Genomic DNA, 27,133 nt, shown 5'->3' with positions numbered 1-27,133 from the left:
GAATAAATAAATAGAATCTTTAGGAAAAAAACATAATTTTGTCATTGAAATGTTATACGTCTATATTGTTAAAATTTTCTAAATAATGAAGCTAGTAATCATAATTCTCCTTTTAATAAAATAACACCCAAAGATAGCATTTGTTAGATCACTGTTTGAAAAGATCTTGAAAGTTCCTGTGTCAGTACATGCATCACCTCTTTAATAAATGTGTCATTTTAAGATTGCATGCATGTATTCTAGTTCCTATGCAAATAATTATTTGCAAAAATTGTCAACTCTTCTAATTAAAAAAGAGGTTCTTACTGAGAAGACTTAACACAGCAGTAGAATGAAGAAAAAATTTAATGCAAGCCCATAACTGTGTCATTGAGCTATATTTCTTAATAGTCCCCCTAACTTGTATAATTTATAAGAAAATGATTATAATATATAACTATTCAGTAATACATATTTTTAAACACCAATATATAGTTATATTCTTAGAGCTATCTTTTAAAAAAATGACTACTTATTGTTTCATAGCTTGAGTGTCCTAAAAATAAATTTATCCCTCCTCCTTCTAATGAGTATGACTTTGGATCATTTATAACAAATAATGCTACAAAGAATTTCTTTGTAAGTGGGTAAAACATTTCTATAATAGATTCTTTGAACTGGAAATATTGGGTTCAGAGTATGTGATTTCAGTTACTGACATGCAAACCTAAATTGTTGTCTGATAACATTGTGATTTCCAGTCACACCAGGTATATTGCTTTGTAGCATTAGCTTCCTCACATTCTCTCCAACAATGAATAATAATCACAATATTTTTAATTTGGGCAGATTGATAGTTTAAAAATGACATCTCATTTTAATTTCTCAATTTTTTAATTAAAGAGGTTATAATTTATTTAGGACCATTTGAATATCCTTTCCTAAGGAAATCCTTTCCTGATTTTTATTTTTATTTATTTATTTTTAAAATTTTATTAAATTCAATTAGTTAACATATACTGTATCATGAGTTTCAGAAGTAGAGTTTGGTAATTCATCCATTGCATATAACACCCAGTGCTCATCACTTCATGTGCCCTCCTTAATGCCCATCACCCAGTGACCCCATTCCCCCACTTATCTCTCCTCCAGCAACCCTTTTTGTTTCCTATAGTTAAGAGTTTCTTATGGCTTTTCTCCCTCTCTGATTTCATCTTGTTTTATTTTTTCCTCTTTCTCCTATGATCCTCTGTTTTGTTTCTTAAGTTCCACATATGAATGAGATCATATGATAATTGTCTTTCTCTGACTTGTTTCGCTTAGCATAATACCCTCTGGTTCTATCCACATCATGGCAATTGGTAATATATCATTTTCTTTTTTATGGCTGAGTAATATTCTATTATTCACATCTTCTTTATCCATTCATCTGTTGATGTGCATCTGGGCTCTTTCCATAGTTTGGCTATTGTGTACATTGCTGCCATAAATGGTGGTTTATAAGTATCCCTGGGATCATTGTGTTTGTATCCTTTGGGTAAATACCTAGTAGTGGAATTCTTGGGTCATAGGCTAGTTCATTTTTAACTTTTTACAGAACCTCCATACTGTTTTCTACTGTCTATACTACTTGCATTCCCACCAACAACATAAGAGGGCTCCCCTTTCTCTGCATTCTTGTCAACATCTGTTGTTTCCTGACTTGTTAATTTTAGCCTTTCTGACTAGTATGAGGTGGTTTCTCATCGTGATTTTGATTTCTATTGTCCTGATGCCAAGTGGCATTGAGCATTTTTTCAGGTGTTTTTTGACCATTTATATGTTTTTGGAGAAATATCTGTTCCTGTGTTCTGCTCATTTCTTGACTGGATTATTTGTTTTTTGGGTGTTGAGTTTGAGAAGTTCTTTAAGATTCTTGGATACTAACCCTTTATCTGATAAGACATTTGCAAATATCTTCTCCCATTCTCTAGATTGTCTTTTGTTTCTGTGGATTATTTCCTTTGCTATGCAAAGCTTTTTATTTTGATGAAGTCCCAGTACTTCATTTTTACTTTTGTTTCCCTTGCCTCTGGAGAAGTGTCTAGCAAGAAGTTGCTGTGGTAGAAGGTTGCTGCCTGTGTTTTCCTCTAGGATTTTGTTGGATTCCTGTCTTACATTTGGGTCTTTCGTCCATTTTGAGTTTTTGTGTGTGTGTGGTGTAAGAAAATGGTCCAGCCTTTCTTCATTTTTAATTGGATTGTTTTTTTTATTATTGATTTCTTATTGGAACTCTTTTAAAAACAGGGTTGTCATTTTTTTCTATTCTGCATAATGCAGCTATCTTATTCCAGTATAGTATATGTCCTTTAACAGTAGTTTGTAGAAAAATTTTTTGCAAAGGATTTTTTTTCTATTTTTAATCAGTCCTTTATAGCGTATGGTTTTCTGTTATGTTTATGACAGCCATTTATTTTTAATGATTTATTTATTTATTTATTTGAGAGAGAGCAGGAGCAGGGGGAGGGGCAGAGGAAAAGGGAGAGAAGCAGACTCCCCACTGAGCCCAGAGCCCCAGGCCGCTGGATCTGAAGACAAGCCAAAACCAAGAGTCGGATGCTTAACTTACTGAGCCACCCAGGTGTCCCTTCAGCAGCCTTTCTTACCCCAAGATTATAAACTGTTATTCCATATTTTTCTTATGAATGATATTTATTTTTTAACTAGTTTTAAAAAAATAGAAAGAAAAAACAATACGATAATTGCTAATATACATTAAGGGTGTTTACTGTGTGGCAGGCAATTTCCTAGAATCTTTGCATCCACTAATCCATTTAATCTGCAAAACTATCTGGTAAGTTTAGGTTTTTCTGACACTGTGGGTAAGGACATTGAAGCACAAAAAGATGAAGAGGTTACTCAGCAGGTATGTAGTGAGTCGGGAATCAAGCCTTTGCAGTCACCTGTTCAGCCTTTTTCGTAAATCATAATGAATTACTCGCCAATGCAAGCAGGTTGACTTAAGAATTTTTATTTGAATATCTCTGTTTCCAGCATTATTGGATTGCGTTCTGTGGGGGAATATGGCAAACGTGTAAGCGCCTCTTCCTTTCACATGGAATGCAGAACTAAGAAAGTTGCGTCCTAACTTGAAAGCAAAGAAAAGCAAATAAGGTAGATCAAACAATCAGAAAACAAATTGTATACTTCAGAAATGAGAAGCTCTTGGTGATAAAATTCACAGGGTATACAGCAAGAAGATTTTGGTTTTGGAAGTCATCCTTACCTCCCTCTAAAAAATCACCAATATGTTGAATCAAAGGAGAACTTTGGAGGAACAGAGGTCACTGTATTTCTAATAGGAAAAGAAAAAGAACCTTCTCAAGTAAGAAAAAAAATAAAAAAATAACTCAATTTAATACCCTAATGACACCTAAGAGATCATCTGAAAGAAAACATGAAATAGTTTGTTTTGTTTTTGTAACAAATAGTTGAAAGGAAGAGAATCTAGTGAGCTTCTTGCCTGGTCACCCCCAAGAACACAAGCCTTGTCTTCTCCTTCCACGAATCCTGAATTTTCCCTCATTTACTTTAGACCATCACCTAGGATACAGCCCAGTATGCATTAAAATGAAGCCAGATGACCTAAATGGAGGCTTTCTGGGCCCTGCTGAGCTGCCTTTACTCAGCTAACAGTGACATCACCACATTTTTCAGTGACCTAGTTGAGCTTTGGTACTCCCTCTGAAGCGCTGACATGCCCACTTGCGGGTAAGTGTGTGACACGCGTGATGATGGTTAGCAAAAGGCAGAGCTCCCTTGATTGGCAGGGACAGGACGCTTGCTAATAAAAACACGAGAAAGGCCTCAGATTTCGCACGTGTGCGCGTATGTATACCATATATGACACATGAAACACACGTGAGATACGTGATACATGCGATACATATGCATATATACATATTTGGGATTTAAGTATCTTCTAAAATCTTTTGCCAATTGGCTGGCTTTCTTACGATTTACTTGTAATACCTCTTTATATATATACATATATATATAAAGTTCCTCGCTAGATATGTATTTTGTAAATGTTTCCCTTGCCTTTCATTTCTCTAAGTATCTTTTGAAAGGCAAAATTTCTGGTTTTGCTTGTCGTGTTTTTTTATTTTTATTTGTATTTTTACGCTTCATGGTTTTTGGATCCTACAAGTCATCTTTGCCAAATCCAATGTCACTAAGATTCTTCTAAAATTTTTCTTCTGGAAGTTTGTTCTTTCACTATTATATTTAGATCTATCCATTTAGAATTAAATTGTATATAATGTATGAAGTAAGGTTTGGATTTTTTTTTTCATATGACTCTCCAGTTTTTTCACGTAGCATTTTTTTCACTACCTTTCTCCACTGAATTGCCTTCTCAAGTTTGTGAGGGTCTATTTCTGAATTCTCTATTTATATCCAATAATATTTAAGCCAACATTTATACTAATACTACCTGTTCTTGAGTCCCATGACTTTATGATAAGCCTTGAAATCAAGTAATTTAAGTCCTTCAATTCCTCTTCTTTTTAAAAATTGGTTATTATAGGTATTTGATATTTCCATATAAATTTAATAATCAGCTTATCAAGTTTTTGAAAAAAGCCTGATGAGATTTTGATTGGAATTGCACTGAATCTAACAATGTCACTAAAAACTCACATCTTAATATTGAGCCATCCAAACAATAAACATAGTATAGTTTCCCATTCTGCTAGGTCTTACATAATTTCTCTTATCAATTGTTTTTACTATTCTTTCCTCGAATCTTGCATGTATTTTGTTCTGTATATACCTAAGTATTTCACATGCCTTTATTACATATAAAAAGCATCATGTTTTTGTATATTGACCTTTATTTTATTTTATCTTAGATTTTATTTATTTATTCATGAGAGACACAGAGAGAGAGGCAGAGACATAGGCAGAGGGGAGCCCAATGTGGGACTCGATCTCAGGACACCGGGATCATGACCTGAACCAAAGGCACTCAATTACTGAGCCACCCAGGCATCCCTGTATATTGACCTTCATTAATTAAAGTAATTATCAATAGTTTAGGCTTAAAACTCATCTTGCTTTTATTTTGTCTCATTTGTTTCTTCTTTTATCTTTTCAAAAATTTTTGGTTGATGAATGAACATCATTCCATTTTATTTCTTTTTTAAGATTTATTTATTTCAGAGAGGGAGGGACAGAAAGAGAGGAGGTGGAGGGAGGGGCAGAGGGAGAAGGAGAGAAAATCCTTGAGCTGACTCCCCACTGAGCGCTGAGCCTGGAGTGGGGCTCCATCCCAGGACCCTGACACCACAACCTGAACTAAAATCAAGAGTCAACTGCCCAACTGACTGGGCCACCCAAGCACCCCTTCATTTTATTTCTATCATTTGCTTATTCACTGTGCCTATTCTGGGTATTGTTATCGTTGCTCTATGGGTTATAATATGCACATATGTCTTTTACTTACAATAATCATACTTTGAAATAACACTATATTACTTAACATACAATGCAAAAACCTTATAAAAAGGTACTATTTCCCTTACCTGGTTGTTGTGTTACTACCATACCACATCTTTGACTGCCACATATATTACATAGCACACAGTATGTCATTATTATCTTACACAGTCAACTATATTTTTTTTAATTACAAAATAGGAAAATAATCCATTTACATTTACCCACATATTTGTCAACACCAACAATCTCCAATTTGTTGGAGATTTGTGTAGACAAACTTCTTTGCTTAGATCCATGTAATATCACCCTCCCTTGGCCTGAAATTTCCTTTAACATTTCTGGTAATGCAGTTTTATTGGATATAAATTCTCTGGGGGGAAAAATTACAAAAATGTTACCTTCATTTGAAAGGAAATCTTAGCTGGTTATAGAAATCTAGATTTAGTTTTTTTTTTCTTCAGCATTCTAAAAAATACATTCCATTATCATTTATCTTGAATTATTTATGATAAAATATATGTAATAATTCTGATATTCCTCTACTCTCCCAAAATATGACAGGCCTTCTCTTTCTTACTCCTTTTATGACTTTCTCTTTAATATTGATTCTTAGCAATTAGCTTACGATGTACCCTGCTTTGGTTTGCTCTGTTTTTATCTTGCTTTGGGTTCTCTGATATTTGTGAATCAATTTTAATCAAGTTTGGAAAAATTTTGCCATTATTTTTTCAAAAAATTCTCTTCCCCCTCTCCTCTTTAGACCACATGATGTTGTCCCACAGGTCCCAGAGATCCCTGAATCTATATTTTTATTTTTATGTTTTTTTTTAACCTTTGTGCTTCACTTCTGATACTTTCTAGGTCTTCAAATTCACTGATTTTTTTCTCTACTCTAAACTGCTATTAATCTAGTTGAATTTTCATATCAGGCCTTCTATATTTCAGCTTAAAAATTCCATTTAATTCTCTTTTATAGGCTCCATTTCTATTGCTATTATGTTCATGTTTTCCTTTAAATCCGGAGTATGTTTATTGTAAGTGATTCATCTTATAATATTTCTGCTATTTCCACATCACTGTTATTATTATTTTTTTTTTAGAGATGGATTGGGGAGGGACAGAAGGAGAGGGAGAAGGAGGATCTTAAGCAGGCTACACACCCAATGGGAAGCCCTACATAGTGGGGAGGGGCTCGATCCCACAACCCTGAGGTCATGACCTGAGCCAAAATCAACTCCGCCACCCAGGTACCTCTTCCACATCTCTGTAATTTCTATCTGGCTTTCTATTACCAGATTTTTTTCCTAAGGAAATCAAGAGTTATGTTTTTCTTTGCATACCTCGCGATTCTTTTGTTTGTTTCTGGACATCGTGAATGTTATATTATTGAGTATTGCATATTGTTGACTTTTTAAAAAGTGTATTAGACTTTTCTATTTATAGGCAGTTGTATGCAGACCCTTTTGAGGCTTGTTTTAGGACTATTTGTTGGGGGTGGAGTGGTGTGCAGGTTCAGTGTAGCCTTCATTCTAAGCTTAACTTACATACATTTCTAATGTGTCACTTTTAAGGTTTTTTTTATGAATGTCTCAGGTGTTCAAACAGTTCTCTCTACTGTAACCTGTTGGAACTGAAACTACTCTAGCCTTGGGTGACCTATGAAAATTGAACATATTATAATTCCCTACTTATTCCCTAATCAACCTCATGGATTTTCCCCCTATCCTCAGCCAGTTTAGGATTACAGTGACAGACCCAATAATACCACTAATCAGGGTTCTGGAGGTTTTTCTCCCTACCCGCCTCCTACCATGGAAATTCCAGCAATCTTGGCCTCTCCAAATTCTATTTATGTCACCTCAAACAGAGAGACCACTAGACTCCACCTTGGCTCCTCCTCCTTGCATCATGATTAGGAAAACATTTTCAGGGAAAAAGCCAAGGTGATCCTAGAGCTCTCCTCATTGTATTCTCTTCTTTCTGTGATCACACTTCTGCATTTCCCACTATCCAGTGTATAAAACCAGTTTTTTAGCCTATATTATCCAGTGTTCTAGTGGCTTACACAGCTGTGCCAGCCCCAGTCATGCTATCATGGTTAGAAAATTTGTTTTGGATTATTCCAAGTATTTTTTATTAGTCATCTTGCAACCCACACTAAGATTTTAAAAAATCTAGTAGAATGAATGAGAGTTTTCTAACATTCATATATAATTCCATTTCTCAATTTTATTACCACTAGGCCTACTGCTTTATTTGGTCATTTGTGTTTGTCTTCGTTTTATTGCGGTAACATATAACATATCTTTTGTTAAACAAACTATACTAATTTTCTATGATAAAATTTCCATCATATCAGCTTCCAGGCTTAATCCTTTTCAATTTTTGCAATTTCTGAATTAAGTAAAATCTTCTTAGATTTGCCTAGTGGGATTCCCATTCCCTGCCCCCTAACGTTTCTAGCTAGTTTGATCCTATTTCTTCATGCTTACTTTTCATACCAGTGTAAGATGACCCTTTCCTAAATATGACACAAAGTCTCATCAATGAGCAATGGCTCTCTCCATATGAAATAGCCTTTTCTAGAGCCTTGCCATCTCCACTTGCCAAAATCACATCTTTAAGGTCAATCTCAGATATTATATGTTTCATGAAGCCTAAAGAAGATAGATGTAGGGCACCTTGGTGGCTCAATTGGTTACACCTTTGGTTCGGGTCATGATTCCAGAGTCCTGGGATCAAGTCCTGTGTTGTGGGGGGGCGGCGGTGGGGAGAAGGTCCCTGCTCAGCAGGAAGTCTGCTTCTCCCTCTGCCCCTTTCCCCCACTCATGCACATTCTCTCACTCTCAATCTCTCTCAAATAAATGAATAAAATGTTTAAAAAAATAAGGAAGATAGATGTAACTTCCTTCTTCTGGGGCACTGTAATACCCTCTTATTTTATTAACTTTGTGAGCAATCAGCATGTGCCAGTTACTTTTCTGAGTCTGACAATTATTTTATCCAAGCCTCATAGAGTCCTGCTTAGTGAGTGCTGTAATTATCCTCAACTTACAAATGGGAAAACTAAGGCACAGGAATGATAAATAAGTGGTCTATAGTTGCACTACCTGTCAGCACTGTGCTGCGTTGCTTTACTTCACACATCCTTACAGTATCACAGACATATTAAACACTGCATGAAGGTACTGGCTTTGTAAAATATGTAGCAAAGACCTTGAATACAGCAGGCATGATACAGTCAGTATTTGTTCCTGCTCTGGAAGGCAGAAAGAGTGAAAAATAATGGTCATGGAATGCTATTCTTTTCTAAAAGTCAATATGATTTGGGGAAAATGAATAAAAGCACAAGAATTAGAAAGTGGGCAGTAAATAAAAAATAGAATGGCTTTGGCTGCCTTGATATTTTATGTTGGGTAATTGTTTTATTAAAATTAAAAATTGGAATAGAAAAATTTATGAAAAATTGAGTCAACTGAGAAAATTCAATAACTAATAGTTATCATGCAAATCATGTTTAAAGTTTACCCTTTTATCCAATAAAACTTTATTTTTAAAATTATTAATTATTGTTGAGAAAAATCTTAAAACATAAGCTTTCTTATAGCTTTTAAAACAGTGGATACCAAAATATAATTTATCCTTTCTCTTGAGTCATTAGAAACATTGATTCCTAAACTATGCAGTTATAAGGTCATGCCTTCAGGAGTTAGCGAGATCAATGGAGACATTTGCTTTATGGCTGGGCATGTTGCCTCATTAAGAACCATGACACATTGTTTCCATTTTTAGCAACGCTAATCCATGCTGTTAATAGTTAGTGATGTCAAATTCACTAAATCAGGCAACATAACTTTACACAGAATTTTAAAAATATTCCCTGCCACTATGGGTGGTTCTAATTCTATTATAATCTTCTATGAACTCTGCAGTATGTTTTTCAATAAGAAATTGTTTTCATTTATTTCTTAGTGAATTTGTTTTAACTGCTAGAGTTGTCAGAATGTGACTTCTACACAAATAGAGTATTTACATAACTAGAATAAATTGCCATCCAATTTCTCAGTGAAAATTATTTGATCTATATATTGAGGGCATGGACACAATTAAGAAACCCAGATTAGCAAACTTCACCATTTGATTATATCAATCTCCAACTAAGAATATGATTTATTCACTTTTGCATTCCCTGTGATGCAGTGTGCTTACTTAAAATAGTCAATAAATGGACAAAGCTACTGAAAGAGATAAATATAATCATTAAAGAAAATTCATAGAAGTATAGAAAATAACTACATTGGCTCTTCATACAAAAGACCGATTTATAATAAAGGTTAAAAATTTAAAAATCTGTGTAAAATTATCAACAATATTTTGTAAAATAATCACTATCTAAACTTGGAAAATAGTTAAGCACATGAATTAAACACATATTAATCCTATATATGGATACAGTGTTCATAACTTCTTCCTCCCCTATTGGCTTTATTCCTCATGGTTGAATAGTACATAATCTTCTTACTCTGAGTTTTTCCCAGTCTTCAGATTTTGATTACAGTTTAAAAGAGTCTAACTTTGCACCAAAGGTCTTTTTTACTACCTCTCACTTAATTTTGGTCTTTTACCTACTTTACATAAAATTTATTAAGATCTTAAAGATTACAAGCAGTTTGCTGCAAGTTAAGAATAATGGATGAATTCTAACTTCTTAAAGCAGTTTGCTGTGAGTTAAGAATAATGGATGAATTCTCACTTCTTAACTTTTTTTCTTTTTTGGCAAAATAAAAAAAGGAAGAAGAGACTAAGCATTATTCGCTGACAATTATGAGAGTACTTGCTCCTTTCTCTTGAAATGTTCTTAAATCCCCATTTTCTCTAACCTCATCAGGTACCTAGGTCCTAGGCCAGGTAGTATCAAATGAAAAAAAGCAGAACTTATGTGACCCATATTTCATTTCTGACTCCGCTTGCTCTTTGTGTAACTTAGAATAAGAGGTTTTGTCTATATGAGATTAATGACCATGATGGCTATGATACAAAATTGCCATGAGACTCAATAACTCCACGTTTAGAACAATATTTTGAAAACTTTAAACATTATAAAATTAATAAATATTATTTCTGTAGACGATCCTCCATAGTAAGATATCATGCCACTTTTCCCAAAACTCAACTTAAGGGCAGTTATTGAAAAAAAAAAAAAAAAAAAAAGACGTTTAAAACAAAAACAGAAACAAAATCTTGAAAACAAAGATTTAAAAATAGTTAACACTCACGTGACATTAATTGCTATCTCTTTCTCTACTACACTATTCGTCCCCCTTATAAAGATGAGGAAACTGGGGATCCCTGGGTGGCTCAGTGGTTTAGCTCCTGCCTTCGCCCCAGGGCATGATCCTGGAGTCCTGGGATCGAGTCCCACATTGGGCTCCCTGCACAGAGCCTGCTTCTCCCTCTGCCTGTGTCTCTCATGAATAAATGAATAAAATCTTTAAAAAAATAATAAAAAATAAAAATAAAATAGCTAAAATTAATTTTTAAAAAAACATAAAGATGAGGAAACTGCAAAACAGGTTAAATAATTTGACAATTGTCACACTAGCAAAGTAGTGGAACGTAGGCAGCCTGACTCCCAAGACTGCTCTGGATTGAGTCTGTTTTTTCTCCATCTCTTCCCTTTCCTCAATCATTGCCAAATCACTGCCACAGACAAAGAGGGATAAATAGCTGAATGCATGAAGAATGAATGAATGCAGCTTTCTTCTCTTGATTGAGATTAATCCAAGGCACGGATCATTTCATACAATAATACAATAACTATGTTGGTTCTTCATACAAAAGACAAAACAGCTGAAGGTATTATAAGACTATTTTGGCCAGAAGATTCCCCTCCTAAAGCCCCAACAGAAGGAAACAAAGACTATTAAGTTAAGGGCCATGAGAATATCTGTTCAAAGGAGTTGCCAGAATTGGATATGTCCTTCAGAGGATGTGAGTGGGAGCACTCTATATAACAGCCACCATTCTATAGCTATCCTAAAACTGAAGGACAAAAATACAATTTTTTAAAATACAATACAATTAACTTCTGTATCTATTTTTAAGGAGATATTTTATTATATACATGGTACCTTTTGCTTGAATAAATGGTATCTTTCAGTATCACCCAAATAAAAGAAAACATTAAAATTAAGAAACGATTATATCTGGCATAATAGTCAAGATCCTCTCTAAACATATAAATATTCTTTAACTGGAATTTCTGGATTTCATCTGTTCTGTTTGTTTGTTTTCTATTTCATAATACAGTCAAAAAACAACATATGAAAGAAACACTGCCAGAAATATTTTCTTATGATAACCTTGAATATTATTAAAGTATCTAAATATAGAAGATGAAACTGAGTTGGAAATTTCTACCAAATCCATACAGGAAGGACTTCACAAGGTCAGGATTGTTTTTCTCCCCCTCCCTTGAAGCTACACACTTCTTGTAATTTAATATGAGCATAAACATGTTGCTTAAAATATCAAGGTGGGCCACTGCTTAATTAGCAGTTTAAAATTTATTTCAATCAAAGCCATTACCTTGGAAAGGATATACAGCAGAAAAACTCTATGAAGCTCTTTTTCTTCTTTATTAAAATAAAGTGTTTAACTATTTCATGTTTTCTTTCCTTTTTTAGACTATGGCTGTAGGATGAATAGACATATAATGAAATTTGAATGTTGACTGGAGTGAAACTAAAATGTTGAAGAAAGAATAAGTTATTCTTTCCAACTCAGTAAAACAGCTAGACTGGGGCCCGCCCTCTGTGCTCAGTGGTGTTCTTGGCTGACAGAGAATGTAAAGTTACTGGAAGGTCAGATTCATGTTTCAAGGATCTTATGAGCTCTTTGTTCTATGGGAACATATTGATACTTGATAGTAATGATATTTTTTAGATTTTTTCTGTTGTTAAAGGACCAGAACCTCATTTTTTATAACATCCCATCCAAAGGAAATATTATGTGGAATTTCAATGTATAAAATTAATTTTAAAAAAGGCAAGTGGGAAAGGATGTGAGCCTGAAGCCCTTCAAACTCAGAACTGAGTGTTTTTACTCATTTCAGAAATCTCTAAAGAAGCCTAGGGTTCCTGCTGAGATCCCCAGACCTCCTGGGAACCTTATGGTTCAGGAGCACACAATTTCAAAGTCAGTAACAGAGATAATTTTGCAGCAGGTCTCCGTTATTTTTTCTGAAGAAATGACCAAAATGATATGGAAATCTCACTTGGTTTTGATACGAACTAAATGGGTTTGTTTGGGTTCTTTTAATGCACAAAAATCCTGTTTTGAACTAATTTCAGTCCTGTGGTGAAAATATCGGATCATCGAACCCATAATGTTATCATTTATTCATGCATGTCACAGTTATTTACTGACACCCAGGAGCCATTCTAAGTGCTGAGGGTAAAATAGCGAATCAGATTGTAGGAAAGGAGATTTTAAAAACTGACCGACTTAAAAAGTCGATATGTAAACTGTGTCAAATACAATGAGATGTATGTGAAGATAGAGCATCTTAAAGGGATAGATAAGGGATTGGGGAAGCTGAGGAGCTATATTTGGGCAGAGAACTGAATGAAATTGAGATAGTGAATGAATCCAAACGTACCCTTCGAATGTTCTGGGCAGCCAGCACTGGTGCATGTGCTAATGGTTGTATTCAGGTAACGGGGACAGAAGTCTGATTGCAGTGAATAGGATGGGAGGAGAGATGAGGAAGAAAGTAGGTATCGACAGCTCTTTCAAGGACCTTGCCCGATCAGGGCACAAGATCAATTTTGGTTAAATAAATGATAGCAAGGATGGGCTGGTTTTCCTGATTCATTATAATGCCACTTTACAGGGATGGCATTTCATAGATTAGTGGCTATCAGAGTTTTTCTAAACATGTTTTATTCATTTTGCCAAAACACATCCTTTGTGGAGCCTTCATACGTAAACAGATGTCCATAGAGCATCACCCCATAATCTCATGCAGCTGTTAACTTGCATATCACCAGATGATGTTACCTTGAAATGTTTAAAGAGGATTTACTGTTGCAAATGCCATCCTAGAATGTCTCGTATTTATGCTTTATATATAAATGCATACATATAGTGACCTGAACCTTGTGATCCTTTTACTGTAGGAACAAATGAAAACAAACAAACAAGTGAAGAAGAAAAAAAAAAAAGGAACATGTGATTTTCCACGAATGTCACTCAGTTGGTTTGGGTTGTTTTGTTTTTGTTTCTGCCCACATGATGGAGCGGCATCTGCCTGGGGTGATCAGAAGGGGTTGGACTGTAAGACTTCAGATGATAGGTAGGATTTTAATAGCTTAAAAGGGTATTAGGAAAATGATATGTTGTAGAGAAAGAGTTTAAACCGGCCAGAGGTACGGCATAGGCATGAAAGCATGAGCCACAGTCAAGGTAGGGCAAATGATCGGATTGCATGCGGGCAGGAGAGAGAGCAGTACAAGGCAATGAAAATGTATCGTTTTTTTTGTGTGTGTGTGTGTGTGTGTCCTAAAATTATCTCAATATAGTTTTGCAAAATGTACCTCAGGAATTCTTATTTTACTAACGAGGAAATAAAAGTGAAAAAAAAAAGTTGCATACCTAGCAAGTGGTGAATAGAAGCAGCATTTTAAGCCCCTCCTTCTGACTCTTGAAGTGTTCCTTCGACTGCACTTACTGTCTCTTAGACAATTCCGTGAAGAATGACTGGGCTCATACTTTGGTGGGCCTTCAATCCTGCGTTAAAGGATTTCCACTTCATTTATTAAGTAATAAATATGTAATAAGTAGGGATCCCTGAGTGGCGCAGCGGTTTGGCGCCTGCCTTTGGCCCAGGGCACGATCCTGGAGACCCGGGATCGAATCCCATGTCGGGCTCCCGGTGCATGGAGCCTGCTTCTCCCTCTGCCTGTGTCTCTGCCTCTCTCTCTCTCTCTCTCTGTGACTATCATAAATAAATAAAAATTAAAAAATAAAAAAATAAAATATGTAATAAGTAATAATATTAGATAATACCAAAGGCTTTCGAATAGGCATTAGTATCATTAGTATCATCAGAATTGTGCTTTGGAAAACTGATCAGATGGCTGAGTCCAGAACTGAGTGGTATGGAGAAGTCAGGATACGACACGCCAATGGTAAATCAACCATAGTCATGTTAAGGGGAAGGCAGCCATGGGATTGTGCCACTCAACTGTACATTCCAGAAAGAACCTGCTGGTCATCTGCAAGTTGTCCGGCTGGTGGGCAATTCCTACTGTTAGTGCTTTTGGGATCCACAGTGGTTTTGACCAAGGCCATGCTTTTCCTGGGCAGCCCTTTTTCAGTGGCTGAGCATGTCAGGTGTTCGAGAGCCTGCCCAATTCTGAACAATGTGGGACTCCTATAATAGGAAGTCCTTGCTCCAGAACTTCCTACTGGGTTAGCCAAGACTTTGTCAGATCTTCACTGTTTTGAGCCTTTCTCTGCCCAGTCTTGTTTCTTTTCCTCCACCCAAATCCTTTATTTAACATTTTTCACATCTCTATCACAGTCTGAAGTCTTTCCTTACCCAGAGTTCCTTCCCCTTTTATCTTTTACTCATATTATCTCCAACAAATCTCCTGTGCTCCTAACTCTATCTCAAAAATGTTCATTCTACAATAGTTAAGGTGTGGAAATCAAAAGATGACAACAGATGCTCAAGCTGTTTCTGGATGATGATGGTGATGATGATGATGGGTGATGCTGATGGTGATGATCGTGATGATGGTGATGATTATGCTGATGGTGATGGTGATGATGGTGATGACGATGGTGATGGTAATGGTGATAGTGTTGATGATGGTGATGGTGACAGTGATGATGGTGATGATGATGATACTGACTTTAGCATCACTTAAGTTTTTCTGTAGTCACAGCCAGAAATGCAGTTTATAAATGTGTAGTTTCTAGAACTGACAGTGTATCCAAAGAGATGGAATCTAAGGAAAAGAGAAAAAGTTAGAAAAACAAAAAAGGCTCAAGGGTAGTAAGAGGAGATCTGTGCCAGTGGAGAGAAGAGTTTCATTGAGGAAGAGGGAATCAATATTGTAAATGCTGCCAAGCTAACAAGGAGGGTGAATGCAGCAAAAAGGTCATGTTACCTGTTTGGTTTCTTTTTTTTTTTTTTTGGTTTCTGAAATGTAATGATCTTTTTTTTTTTTTTTTTCGATTTTATTTATTCATGAGAGACCCAAAGAGAGAGAGGCAGAGACACAGGCAGAGGGAGAAGTGGACTCCCCACAAGGAGCCCAATGTGGGACTCCATCCCAGGACCCCGGGGTCACACCCTGAGCAGAAGGCAGACTCTCAACAACTGAGCCACCCAGGCCACCGCCCCCGAAATGTAACTATTCTTAGTGTGAGCGTAGCTGGCTATGAGCAACAGGGACTGAGAGGGCTCACTAATCTAGAATCTTGGGTTTGAATGATCTCAAGATGTCTGTGGAACTATCCCTTCCCCTCTGAAGCAGTAGGTATATTTTTCTCATGAGTAATTTTGATAAGGAATTAGTGTAAGAATCTCAGCCAACTGTAGTTGAGACGCACATATTCGTTATTAGAATGACTACCATTGCTCACAAGAAGGTGTGAAGATCTGTGTCTACACATACACACACACACACACACACACGTGTAGCTTGCATTTGTCCTGGTGATTCTAGATAGTCTGGTTGAAGCAAATGAAACTAAGGACCGTGCTTCCTTAACTCGGTTTGCACCTATGTTTTCTAGAGTGTGGCTCTCAGATTGGGGTTACATATGCCATTATCGCAGTCATTCAAAACTGTGTTAAGAAAGGGGAAGTTAGAAAAATAGGGTTTTGACTAATGGCTTTACTTATCTAATATTTAGACCAAACAACTGTTGTTTTCTTTAGTGATTTTCACCGCTGACCCACAGACTTTACCGTGCAAAGTTGTGTGCTCATTTTTATGGAATACAATCATTTTAATTATGTTCTTAACTCTGTCCTCCTATGTTATTTGAAGCTAGACATGCTCATTAGGAAGGAATCGTATATTTCCAAGTAAAATTGAGCTATAATTCCTGTACCTGCTGGGTGTATTCAGAGAACAGGTCTCCAACTGTGATATTAATATTACATTATTTATCATGAAAGAAACTTGCCGACTTATTTCAACTGAAAGGCCAAGATGATGCCCTACAGTGATAATAATGGCATTTATTTTTTGTATAAAAGTATTGATCTAATTATTTATTTAATGTTACCAGGATATACATATGGCTGCCTGCATTCCTATTAGCATGATTCTGGTTTATACATACAATATTAAGTTATATTTAAAATAATTTTTTAAATCTTATGATTGAAAAGGTTTATGCAAAATTCTTTTATTGATCACAAATGTCAGAATGTTGATAATGCTGATATATTTTTATATAATATAGTTTTCTCATTAATTCTACTAGGGACATCTACAAATGTCATGACATAAAATACTTATTGATGGTTTACCAGGTTTTACTGCTAACTAACCATGTTTAGTTGAAAAAAAAAAGCCACAAAACCTCAGGAATAATGCATTAAACAATGGGGAATTAATAGTGGCAAACAGAGGAATCTCTTCACAGAACTGCAATTGCAAGTTCAAATTTGAGGCTGGAGGTTGTGGCTATGTTCGAGTGTATTCTGGCTTTAGTTGCCACTGATGAGCACCTACAAAAAGTTGAGTCACTTGCATCTTTTTTGCTTTATTCAGCCATCATTTTGGTGCTGTCAATCTTTAAATTTAGCTAGCTTAGTAAGTTTTTGGTGGTATTTTTGGTTCATTTTTTTTCTTGATAATTAATTATATTGAACACTCTTTGTATGCTTATAGACCATTTGTGGGTTTTTTTTCCTTTTTTAATTTTGAAGTGTCCTTTCAGATTGTTTTCCATTTGGGGAGTGGGGTTATCTTTTAATTACTCACTTGAACAATGTTTTTATATTTTGTACAAATAGTTTTTCAGCTGATTATGAAACAATTGATTAATTTCTGAGGATTTGGCAGTTATCTGAAATATAATCTTTAATTTGATGTTGTGGTCAAGGGGCTTATTATATATGATTAAAATCCTTTCAAAGTCTTGATCTCTCTTGGTATATGTTCCTTCTCAATATTTTATCGTAGTGTTCTAAAGTTGTCAATTATTTGAAGTTGGTTGATAATGTGTTAAAATCTTGTATATTCATAGGGATTTTCTCCTTGTTTCATCAATTACTGAGAGAGGAATTTTAAATCCTTCAACTGTAATTGCAGAGCTGTCCATTTCTCACTTCAGTTGTGTCATTTTGTTTTATATATTTTGAAATCCACTATGAAGTGTGTATACATTTGGAATTATTATGTATTCCTGATAAATTGAACCTTCTATTGTTTGAATCATTTCTGTTTCAATTTTTGACAGTACTCCTTAACCAGAGGTCATTTTGATAACAGCCACTACAATTTTCTAAGGATTGGTGTTGTCAAGTACTATCTTTTGCTGTCTACTCTTAAGCCATCTCTGTGTTTATATTTATATTTAATCTGTAACTCTTAAAGATAGCATGTACTCAGGGTGCCTGGATGTTCAGTGGGTTAAGCTGCAGACTTTTGATTTCAGCTCAGGTCATGATCTCAGGGTCCTGTGATAGAGTCCTCTGTTGGGCTCCATGCTCAGTGGGGAGTCTGCTTGAGCCTTTTCTCCCCTCCCTCTGCCTCCCATCCCACCTCCACACTCACCGACCTTCTCTCTCTCTTTCTCTCATAAATAAATAAATAAACAGACAAATAAATAAATAATAAATATTTTAAAGAAAGATAGCATGTACTCAATTTTTGCTTTTTAAATCCACTTTGATAATTGGTCCTTTTAAATTAGGCATATTTATAGATGTATGATTAACATAATTATTGATATGGTTGTCAGCCTATTTTGCTAATTTTTTTTTCTATTTGTGCCATTTAATCTTTGTTTCTTTGTCTCTTTTATCTTGCTCTTTCCTGAGTGGCTTGAAATACTTTATAATATCTATCCTATTGGTCATTTATTTATTTTTAATTTTTTGCTTTGCAGTTCTATAGATTTTTTAAAAATGAGTAGAATTATGTCCACCACCATAGTCAATATAACGGAATGTTCCATTAATACCCTGTATAGTCAACCAGTTTCCCACACTCAACCATTCATCTGTTCTCGATCTCTATATTTTTTTCTTTTTCAGAATATGACATAAAAGGAATCAGATAGTATATAGCCCTCTGGGTCCAACTCTTTCACTTGAAAAATGCATTTGCTGGTCATTCATATTGCTACATGTACTGATAATTCCTTTCTTTTTATTGCAAGAACTACTTCACTATATGGATGTGCCGGAGTTTCTTTAGGCGCTCCTTAGGTAATGTACATTAGTTTGTTACCTACTTTTGGTGATTTTGAAAGAATAGGTTATAGATATTAATGTAGACACTATTATGTGAACATACATTTTTATTAAGAAATTGCAGGATATTTCTTTTATTTTTTTATTTTTTATTTTTTTTAGGATATTTCTTTTAAATTTGACTTCTTATTTATATTATTTCACTCCTATTTGTAAATGTCATGTTTGAAGTGTTTGGAATGAAACTTTTATTTAATTTAAAAATTCCTATGCCATTTTGTTTTGTAAATTTTCTAGGGCATTAATTATTCTGTGAAAATCCTGGCTCTGAGTGTTTGAGAGATCCAGTAAAACCACTGGACTATGGATCCTTCAGCTTCTGCAAATGAGCAAATAACACAAAGGCAAATTTGCCGAGATAGTAAGAGGCAATATATAAAATATATCAGAATGTTATAATCATAAGGGTGTCAGAGATTAGCGTTTGAGTTTCATCTCTACCTTTTACTAGCAGGGTGACCTTGGGGAGTCTACTTTATCTAAGTCTCCATTTGTTTATCTGTAAAATAGGGATAAAAATACAATCTATCAAAAGGATTTCCTGAAGGTTAAATAAGATAATGTTAGTTGAGTATTTAGGATAATGGTTGATATTCTATGTTTATCAGTCATCAGTAGTACTTAGTATTAATCATACTTTTTACATTATAGTATTTAAGGAACTCTAAATAATTAGTGTAAACACTTCATAATCATTTAACAATCTAATTATATTTGACGGAATATGAACATTTTATGACTCACTTGTTCTACCAAATGATGTTTAGCGTTTTCTCCAAGTGTATGATTCTCTATGAATTTTCTGTCATTGCCATAACAAATCACCACAGATTTAGTGGCTTGAATGACATGCATGGGTTGCATGGGTCAGAGGCCTACTAGGGGTTTCACAGGTCTCAAATCAAGATGTCAACAGACCTGCATTCCTTCCTGGAGGCGCTAAGAGGGAAGCAATTTCCTGCTTATCGAGGTTGGTGGCAGAAATGAGTTCCGTGCTGGCTGTAAACCGAGGGTCGTTCCTAGCCAGAGGCCACCAGCTTCCCGTGGCTTGCAGCACCATCCTTGGTACTTAAAGCCAGCAGCAGTGGCATGAGTGCTTCTCTCGCTGCATCTCCCTGACCCACTCTTTTTCTACTGTCTTTTAGTTTCAGAACTGGTTTGATTAGATTGGGCCCACCCAGGTCATCCAGAATAATCTCTACATCTTTATTCAGCATAATCACATCTGTAAAGTTCTGTGCCATTGGAGGTAACATATTCCCAGGTTCTAAGAGTTAGGTCTAGGGCTTTATTTTTTAATTTTTATTTTTAACTTTTTGCAGATGTGGGGAGAGGGAAGCCTTATTCTGTCTACCACAGATTCTAAGAATTGCATACAGGACATAACAACTCAAAGATGTCAGAGTTTGCCTTTTCAAATCCATGACCTCTTCGAATCCATGCTAACCAATGCCCTATGTTCTATTAGACAGGAACCAATGATTTTCTGCTCTTTATGAAATCAAAGGTTGGCTGAGCAGTTGCTGCTGTATAGTAATAGGTGGAGAGAGAAAGGACCAAATTTGGGATGAACTAACAAAATAAAAAGGAAAAATAATATGTAAGGGATGCCAAAGCATTTGATTCTTTTTGTGATCTTGTTTTACCTACTTCATCTTTCTTTTCCTTTTTGTAAACTTTGAGCAAATGCTTTCTCTCTCTCTCTCTATCTCTCTCTCTCAAACACATACACTTTTTGAGTTGATCCAGTTGTTACCCCGATGAAATAATGGTACTTTCAAAATAGTCTTTTTAATTGCCAGCAAAATGGATATTTTGTTGTTTCCGAAAACTCTGGTGGAATAATCCTTAGTTTCCATTTTAAAATTTATTTTTCAAGTTAAGGGATCTTTTGTCTATAAATCCAATGTAAATCCCCAAATTTCTTCTTACATATTAACCAATATTGTATTCCTTTTTCCTCAATAAATAAGGCATGAGTTATAGTTACATATTTTGAGTTTTTAAGAAGTGCCTTTTGAAATTTTTAAAGAAAGCAACCGTATCATAACGAATCATCACTTTGTTAATTATAAATTCCCATATCATATTTGGTCTTACTACAACTCTGCTAGGTAAATTGGAGTTAAAGTCAGTGAGGCTTAGTACCACCCAGAATAAACTCTAGATTTATCTGTTTAACTACAGCTTCATGATTTTAACCAGTGTTTTTCTTTTCTCCAAAATCTAGATTCCCCTGCTAGGCAAGATTGTTGAAAAATAGAAAAAGAAATCCCTCGTTTTCTCCTTTAAATTCAGAATGTGCTCTCCTGTTTAAAAAAGGCCCCAACTAGTAGTTCTTGCTCTATTTTGTTTTCTTGTGAGTATATATAAGGGACTTATATATAAATATAAGACATATATATATATATATATATATATATATATATATATATATATAAATTTTTTTAAAGATTTTTTATTTATTTATTTATGTATTTATGATAGGCAGAGAAAGAGAGAGAGAGGCAGAGACACAGGCAGAGGGAGAAGCAGGCTCCCTGCGGGGAGCCCGATGCGGGACTCGATCCTGGGACCCCAGTATCACACCCTGGGCTGAAGGCGGTGCTAAACCGCTGAGCGACCTGGGCTGCCCCTCTTCAATCATTTTTAAACATAAAAGGATTCTCTGAATAGAGATTTATTATATAGCAATTTTATTTTATTCTACATTTCTTTTGCTTACAAAATGGACATACAATTTTATTCTTTTTTCCTTTTTTTTTTTTTTTAACAACACGTTCATCAATTCTTTTTATATCTCCCATTAAAGGTATGTAGTATTCTCCAAAAAGATGTCACACATTTATTGTTTGGAATATTTTAATTTCATGATATTATGACTGTTTATAAATTATATTCTGTTATCTCTACAGAGAAAAAGTTAGTGATTTTTGCACTTTTATCTTCTTCCTCGCCATCTGAGTGAGCTTTTTGTCTTTAGTTTTTCAGTTGATACTTTGCAAAGAGTCATACTTTCTCTTTTAATTATAGCTCCTATTTATGTTTCATGGTTTTTGTTGTTTTATGAACCAGAGATAGCAGCAATTTTTGGTTTTTGATTTGGGTGCCTTCAATGGAGGCATAAAAAAATGTTATGTATTTGAGAATGACATGCTTCATGACTTCTTCGTGGTGCCCCAGTCACTAGAAGAGTGCCCGGCACATAGTAGACACCCAGTGTATCCAGTGTCGTCTGAAAACTCTATAGTGGTTTACTGGAATAAAAAGTACATCTCTCTGAAGAGTGCTAAGTTCAATATGCTACAAGTAGTAACTTATTGATTCCATTCTATAAATTCCGTCCTCATTTCTATCTTCTTAATTGACAATAATTTGGTAGTGGTATCTACGGTTACATTTTGTTCAATTTTTCTCATACTTTTTGTAGTCTTTACACCTTTATTTTAATGATACCTTTTTAGTGTATAATGGGTTATGAATATTATATCATTCTATGAATATTAATTTTTAGATATATATACAATGATCTACCCTCTTTTCCTTACTTTCTTTGGCAACCAGCAATATGGCCATTATCCCTTTTTACATTTGGATTTGCCTTATGTTTTTGCCTTTAATTTTTGAACTTTTTCTGTCAAAAGAGTGTTCATGTTCATATTATCAACCCCATTCTCCTCAATACATCAGTCACAACCTTAGCTCAGCTGCTGTATCATCTTATCCCTATGTTCTAATCTGTTACATGTTACTGGATATAATGATCACTTAATAAAATGTGTGAAGATGAATGATGGGGTCAGTTAGTAGCAGTCAGCAGGACATTCCTTGAAGGACTATCAGATACTGTTGCTAAGTAATCAAGGAAGACTTAACTGTTTTCTTTTTTTTAAGGATTTTATTTATTTGTTTATGAGAAAGAGAGAGAGAGAGAGAGAGAGAGAGAGATGGGCAGAGACATAGGCAGAGGGAGAAGCAGGCAGGGAGCCTGATGGCAGACTCGATCCTGGAACCCTGGGATCACACCCTGAGCCAAAGGCAGACGCTCAACCGCTGAGCCACCCAGGCATCCCAACTTGACCTTAATTTTATCTGCCCATATGCTCAGCTCTGCCATAGCCAAGTGTGAATCACCTGGAAGTTGTGGATAAAACATACTACTTGGGAAGTATTGATTTATATCTTTAAGACAGCAGTCAGGATTTCATCCAGAACATCTCCAATAAAAATCTTACTTGGTTTGTTGGTGACTTACATAAACACGTGATATTCTCTATACGGCCTGCTATTCTATGTAATCGGAGACAGTAATATTGGTTATTGTCCTCACATCTTTTCCAGTCTCTGTATTCGTTCTTTTATATTTATCTTCATTATCAATGAAGAGATAGAGTGTTTGCCAAGGTCTAATAAAGTAACTGTATATTCGTTGAGGTATCCATTCCACTGTTTCCTTATAGGTAAAATGAGAAAGCTCCAAATTGAGTGGGTCGTTTGAGCCATTTAAAAATGAAAAAGTAATGGCACTGCTCTCTATTCAGTCTGGACAATTGTGCTGATCATTGAGAATATAGCAGGTGTATTGAAATGAAATGGTCACTGCCTTTGGCCTCAGTGTTCCCAGGGGGCATTTGACAATGTCTAAAGATATTTTTGCTTGTCTCAACCGGGGAAGTGCAAAAACAATATAGGGGACAAAGGCCAGGGATGGTGGTGGACATCCTATGGTTCACAGCACAGTATACGACGACAGAGGATTATCCAACCTTAAATGTCAGTGGTGCTGCAGTTGAGAATCCCTGCTCTATCACATAAAACAAAAGACATTTTTGAAAGAGCGACATGAATATGGAACATGTGTGATAACTGGTGCTGTAAAAATAGAATCATTCATGATGAAATTAGTATGATGAATTTGTCTTTTTGTAACTATTGAGTTTTGTGTGTGTGTGTGTGTGTGTGTTTTAAGAGAAAGACTAATACAGTGAGAACCTACTCCCCTTTCATTTATACTTGTCTTGCCTGTTTCATTAATGGTAAAAGCAAATGAGATAATGTGAGAAACCGAAAGTGCTTTGTAAGAAGTGAAATAGTACATCAATGTAAAGTAGAATTGCAAATGAAGGCATTCAAGTCAATAACCATTTATTGAGCACTTATGCTGTATGATTCTACGGGGAATAAAAGTGTTGAGTGATACTCCATTCTCTTCAGTGTTGATAGATTGAAATTTGTAGACTGGGGATTAATACTTTTTAGAAGTGGAATATTTGGTTTGAGACAATGTGTTAAGACCTTCGTATGACAGCCGTGTGGGACAGCTAAGCCCGAAGACCCGGGCCCATGTTTCTCTCATCTTCCCTGGAACAGAGCACATCCCCTGTCATGCGTTAGCCATATAGTGAAATTCTTAATAGGTTGTGATTGGAAAAGAAAAATCAACAGCTAAGAAGATCAGTTAGAAAAAAAATTAGCTGAGCAACTCCAGTTCCTTCCTGGTAACCAAGAGCACTGAAATGTAGACGATGGGTGACTTAGTGAAGGTTCTGGAGCCAGAAAATAAGAGAATGATCAGTGAAATTTAGGTCTTCTGACTCCTTTCTTCTCGCATATTGCACTAAGCTTTATGCCCGCTAAAAGGTGATGATCTGAGAGAAATTGCTTCTGTGCTTTAATTGAGGGTATCTATTAGTTTCTGTGGAGCCACCATATAATAACTCCTAATCGTGGGTCCCCTTTTTCAGGTCTTTCAAAAATTGGTCCAAGAATGTAGCTGTGTGTGTGGACTCTTGTAGGATTGCACAATTCTCCTTCCATATGTACATTATACACACGTATCTAGAGTGTGTCATATGCGTATCTGTCTTACACGTCATGTAGACCCACATCACATACAATTTCTGTAAATTGCTACGGCCCAAATCAACAAAGAATATTGGCAGTGAATTTTCTACTCAAAAATGGCAGTTTTTCTTCCAGACTGATTTGCAGTCAAATGCTCTACTCCTGAGCTCTAGCCCTTTTGTAGGTTGATTTGAATTCACTTTGTGTCACATTCATTATATCAAGAACAATATAATTATCCCATCACTGAGACCTTACCATGATCTGTTTTCTCTCACTGATAGCAAATCATTTTCTCGATGCTTTATAAAAAATAAAGGATATTATTTTGAATGCATCTATTTTTTTTTCTAGGAAGGAAAGAAGACGGAATGCATCTATTTTTTTGAAAGAAAATGATTTTACAATACTATGACTATTAAAGTGTGTAGGTACTTTTACTCCTATCATCATTGAATTAAAATATCCTCAACACTGAGTGTGTCTGTCTGTATGTAATTAATACATTTGTCCTCGTTTTTTTTTTTTTTTTAATTTGCATTATTAGAGGCTGTAAAGTTCAGGATATGTACTTAGGGCCCGACAATTAGAGCTGTTTTTTCCTTCAGAAATTTGCCCAACTGAGAAGAAGCAGATAGCTTCAACGTTATTTTCTTATATGTTTTATTTTCTCACAGACTTTCTTTAGAAGTTATGCGAAGCTGTCATGCCTTCTTAGTTTACAAAGTACCTGGAATTATGGATAAATTTCTCCATTGATGAAAGCTGTTTGACATGTGTAGTCCACAAAAAGTAGAAGTTTCCTTGTCTTATCATGAAGCATCTCTTAGGCCTTAATGACATGTGAGGAGGATGTGGTTGGGGGATGTGTCACAGTGTGGCATGCCTCTTCTGTGCTCTAAGAGGATATACTTGTGCCAAACCCCTCCCTTCTCTCGTTCAAATGGGAAAGGGTTCAAAACTCCGAATTAGCATCATGAACACATTGTCTTCATCATCACAGTCGTCATCATCATCATCATCATCATCATCATCATCATCATCACGGCTGACTCCAGCATAGGTTGAGTCCTACATTTACTTGTACCATGTGTCTTGCACATACAACCTCATTTAATTTTCATGGCAACCTTTCTGTAGCCACTTTCAGACCTAATATATAGACTTATTCACTGAGGCTCAAAAAAAGGTAATTTTACTCAAGGTCACACCTCCAGTAACTATCAAGACTCTGACTTATAGCCATTTCTTTCTGATTTTATAAATACATTTTTATTCACATAGTAAGTAAAGTTCAAGTTTTATGTAAATGTATAAACCACCCTCTGCCACCTTTAAGGATGAAGTTTGATATACATCTCTCCACAGTTGTCCTTATGCATAAATACTTGTTTCTACACACATACATTGTAAACTGATTATTCTTTTATTTGTTGTTAGTATTTTATATATGCAGTAATGTTTATGGAAAGACCAACAGGCTCGTTCAATGAATGCTCCCAGCAATGATCATTGGTTGGCCATGCACCAGCTGGGACCAGGATTTTCCTCCTCTCCCAACAAAGGGTGCTGTGTAGGATCTTAACTTTCCCCAAAACCTCCAGTTGGCAAGCAGTTCGCACCCTCCACGCCCCCATTACTAACTTATGTCTTGGTTCAGACTATTTTTCCAGATTCAAGAGACTTTTTCCCTAATTTTGAGGTCATTTTCACACCCAGCTCCCATAAAATGAGAGCACCAGGGTGGTGGGTCACTTTCCTTTCTTGTGACACAGACCCACGCGTGCCCAGCTGTGCTTAGTCCGAGCATGCTTTCTGTGGAATTTCAAGAAAACTGGGGATGCAAATCTGTGATTTCCCCAATCAGAGCAAGGTGGCACTTTACATGTGTGTCCCCCAAAACTGTACATCAATGATATCAAATGTGGGGTGAGCTCCACTAGTTTGCGAATGTCAAAAGCATTGAACTAAGCACACCAACAGAGGGAGTATTAAGGCAGGGAAAGTTAAAGCAAATCATGATTGATGTAATGGTGATATGGTCATGTGACCTGTGGTTTAGAGATACCTTGAAGCAGGTGAGTCATTTGGCCACGGTAGGGCACCTATAATCTTAAATGAAATTGGTCTCTAATTTGGTACTTGTAACTTGAAGCACCAGTAGTTGCTGGGTCATAGTAAACTCCTCAATGAAAATACGTTTTCTCTTACTTGTTAATCCTTAGCAATGAGTTGATTTGTAAAATGATTTAACATTCATAAAACTGCCATTTATTTGTTCCATCTGTAAGTCAGACTCTGTCTAGAAGAATGGCATATATT

The 27,133-nt window shown here is 35.6% G+C and overlaps 1 protein-coding gene and 1 long non-coding RNA gene across 2 annotated transcripts in view; both read left to right on the top strand.

Annotated features, from left to right (window-relative positions):
• The window catches only part of KCTD8 (potassium channel tetramerization domain containing 8), a 197,225-nt gene that overhangs the window by 82,269 nt on the left and 87,823 nt on the right, over positions 1-27,133 (top strand). The window lies entirely within an intron of this gene.
• Positions 11,776-14,078, top strand: LOC144283584 (uncharacterized). Its single transcript, XR_013352132.1, has 3 exons — positions 11,776-11,908; positions 12,147-12,323; positions 13,641-14,078. It is a non-coding gene; the product is annotated as an uncharacterized LOC144283584 (long non-coding RNA).

Source organism: Canis aureus, chromosome 14, assembly GCF_053574225.1.
Source record: "Canis aureus isolate CA01 chromosome 14, VMU_Caureus_v.1.0, whole genome shotgun sequence".
Classification (NCBI taxonomy): Eukaryota; Metazoa; Chordata; class Mammalia; order Carnivora; family Canidae; genus Canis; species Canis aureus.
This window is presented reverse-complemented; position numbering and strand designations above follow the sequence as displayed.